Genomic DNA, 3,733 nt, shown 5'->3' with positions numbered 1-3,733 from the left:
GGATACAGGGATCTAGGTATAGCTTGAAGAGGGTAAATAATACTAAAATCCTTGACTGCCTTATGAATATTAGTTTCCCTTGCCTACTATTGTAATGACAAGCAGACCAGCCTGGAGACACTAGAGGAACAAAAGATACTTCTTGAAAGAAAGACCAGCAGGAACAATGAAAAACAATAGCAGCAGTCTGATTGACTACTACAAGAACAAGCAAGTTGTTCATTCAGGGAGCCATCAAGACAAGCAATCAAGTCACCTCTTCCAAGACCGAAACTCTAAGAGAATACATGAGCAGGCATGTAATCTTGCTGGTGACCACATAGGTCTACCAGTATGGGAAAGTGGGGGGAAAACAGCAATAAAGTTGTGAGTTAAGTCCGACCATGTTCAATAGACTCCAGTCATCCTGGATCATGACCTGGTTGGTTAGCAGTATAGCGATACCTGGGGACTCCTGGGCCCATGGACAGGAACATAGTTACAGAGTACTAAAGTGGAGAGTGAAGCCAGCTGATATGAAGTGAGGGGAGATGCACAAGAATGCCCATACTTGCAGATAATACCCATTTGACCTAGCTTCAATGGCTGGATGATCAGAACTCGACTAGAGGAAGAAGGCAGTGGAAAAAAAGGGTAATCTGCTACAGTTTAATGAACTTGACCTTTACTTATGGATGTAGTAACTTGAAAGAGGGAATGAATCTTTACAGCTGGGATCATTCCCACACCCTTTGCACACAGAGTTGACAGGGATGGGCAACTTAGACATTGGCTACCCAAAATGGGGGTGTGCTACAAAAGCATGAAGTGACTGGCTTACACATTTTCCAGAGGGAGCTTAGTTTCAGAGGGTGCGGGGGAAGGTAGAATCTTCACTGAGTGGTTTTCAACCTATCTAGATGGGGCTGGTGAAAGGAGATGGGGATAAGACTCTTGTGGTTCAATAGTGAATAATTGCTATCAGGACTGATTGTAAATGCTGAAATGTAAAGGTGGACATTTTTTAACAAAAGGAATGGAGTGGTTTGATCTTATAGTCCAGGAGTGGAGTACCCTGGGACCATCAAGGGAGAAGATCAGTGCAGAACCCTACCCAGAGAAGCAGTGACACCAGAGATGGAGGCAGAGACAATAACATGGAGATACGGAGCATCTGGGGGACTCTAGACTCAAGGAGGAAGAGGGGCTGTATGCTGGCAGCCAGGGGGCTGGCGTACAGGGTATATCTTTTGATTGTTTGAATGGTTGTATATTCTTGAGTGCTTCCATGTACATTAAAACACACACACACACACAAAACAGAGGGATAGGAAACAAATGCTGTGGAGGGGATTGTAATCAATGCAATGAAATGAAACACAATAGGATGAATATAAATCTGATGCTTTCCCATATAAACTATCGCTCAATTCCCAATAAAAAATTTTTTAAAAAGAGAGATCATTGTTGAGCTTTCCACACATGGGTAACCTGGCGTGGTGCTTCATCTATAGTAGGGTCGATGTGTTATGATATCATCTGTACCAACATGTCTACTGGGATTCCCAGTAGTAAAGTGAAGTAGTCAAGTCTCTTTAGCACAGATGATGGTTACATTGACCTCCAGGAAGAAACTAGCCAATGAAGCCAGAAGATGGTGGGGAACTTCCTTCTTTCCTGATGTCATGAGATCCAATTTATTAAAGTTTAAGAAAAGTGCTCCTAAGATCCCTTATAAGGCCATTGCACTTGTCACCATGCTGGTTTTTATTGGCGCCTTTCGTATTATTATAGACTCCCTCCTGCTGGCAGGCCACATAAGCAAAAGGAAGGGCACACTAGGCTGTTCCTGTCCTGATCACTGACATCCTGGTATTCCTACCAGGATTCTACCACCTTCGCATCACCTGCTATGTATCTAAAGGCTACCAGGATACTCCTATGATGACATTCCAGACTTTGATGATCGGCACTCACTTCTGCCAGAAAAGAGTCGTAGATGAGGATGTAAGACATTGGGAAGAAGCTAACTAAGGGTTAAGGTATTCTGTAGTTTACAGATGTTTAACAAAGCTTTGGCCAGATTATATGGATTTGTCCCAAAGATGTTTACTGAGCTTTCAGGTAACTAATTGTTGCTGTTGTTTTGTGCTGTCGAGTCGGTTCCGACCCATAGCGACCCTGCACAGGGTTTCCGAGGGTGTAAATCTTTACGGGAGTAGAATGCCTCATCTTTCTCCCGTGGAGCAGCTGATTAGGACATGCTTTATTTTTCATATCCTGGCCCTGACAAAAAAACATTTGGCAAGTTTCCACATTAATCTGTATCATAGAAGAATAGTGATGTTCATTGTATGAAGAAAGAGGAAGCTGTTCTGTAGTGGAATGAGTTGTAGCCACCATTCCTTTTAGAGTTGAACATTTCTTTTAAATAATCGCCTTTGTCCTTTAGTTCTTGTGGGAAGTATATTATTTTGAAAATCGTTAACTAAGTATCTTAACCCCTACACTTATCTCTAACTTTGTGGATGGAATACAAGAAAATCTAGTGGGACACTGTTGTTGTTAAGTGCCGTCGAGTTGGATTTCCAAGGAGCAGCTGGTGAGCTTGAACCACCAACCTTGCAGTTCAGCCAGCTTTGCCGTCTGATGCATTAACCCACAGTGCCACACCAGGACACTAGATTGGTAAAAATCAAATGTCAATATGACCACATGTCATACTAGTGAATGGAATACAAGAAAATCTAGTGGGGGACCCTCCCCAGAGAAGCAGCGATGCCTGAGATGGAGGCAGAGATGATGACGTGCAGCGATGGAGCAGCTGGGGACTTTAGATCCAGAGAGGGAGAGTGACTGTGTGCTGAAGACCCGGGGGGAGGGGGAGTGTAGGGGGCAGGCTTGCAGGATATACCCTTTGGTTGGTTGATGATGCATGGACGGAATTGTAACTATGGCAATGAAATGATATACGATAGAATGAATGTAAAACTAATGTTCTCCCATGTAAATCATCATATAATTCACAAAAAAACATTTTTAAAAAAAAGAAAGAAAATCTAGTGGGACCTTAGCTTGGTAAAAATCAAATGCCAGTATAATCACAGGTAGAAGACTTTTTTACTTGCTTATTTACAGCAATAGGAATTTTTTGAAACCTCTGAACAAGTGTTCAGAGGGAGCTCCAAAAAGTTTTTGGAATTCCATGATTTTTAATTCCATTTTCCACAAACATTTTGAAGTCCTATCATAAATATTTTCTTTGTTTACCATTTCTGACCTGGCTCACTGAAAATTACATGGTCAGCATGTAATTTGGGCCATTCTGTCCTTTGTGGATCAAAATGTTCTTTATGTCATGCCTTCCAGGACTGAATCTTAGACAGTCTTCTAACAAAAAATAAGTGGTTATTATCTGGAGTTTTACACATTATCATTAGCTGGAGATCAGAAGACAGCCTAGATCGCTACAGAACTAAATGGCTCCATTTGATTACATTTCCTAGCTTGCAAAAGATAAATTATTCAAAAGAAATTACAAGTCCAAAGAGGAAATAGTCGAAAAACTACTGGAAGAAAATTTCTCTAACATCCTCAAGGGCGAAAAGATGGACATCCAAGAAGCCCAACGTAGTCCAGTAAGGGTGGACCCCAAAAGAAAAACACCAAGACATATCATAGTCAAGCTCTCCAAACTCAAAGACAAGGAGACACTCCTGAAAGCAGCAAGAGAAAACAGAAGGGTCACATACAA

The 3,733-nt window shown here is 41.8% G+C and overlaps 1 pseudogene; it reads left to right on the top strand.

Moving 5' to 3' along the window:
- Window positions 1-1,501: 1,501 nt before the first annotated feature.
- Window positions 1,502-1,982, top strand: LOC102815091 (annotated as a pseudogene).
- Window positions 1,983-3,733: the final 1,751 nt, after the last annotated feature.

Source organism: Chrysochloris asiatica, unplaced genomic scaffold, assembly GCF_000296735.1.
Source record: "Chrysochloris asiatica unplaced genomic scaffold, ChrAsi1.0 scaffold00079, whole genome shotgun sequence".
Lineage (NCBI taxonomy): Eukaryota > Metazoa > Chordata > Mammalia > Afrosoricida > Chrysochloridae > Chrysochloris > Chrysochloris asiatica.
Note: the sequence above shows the minus strand (reverse complement) of the source record. Positions and strands in the feature narration are given on the sequence as shown.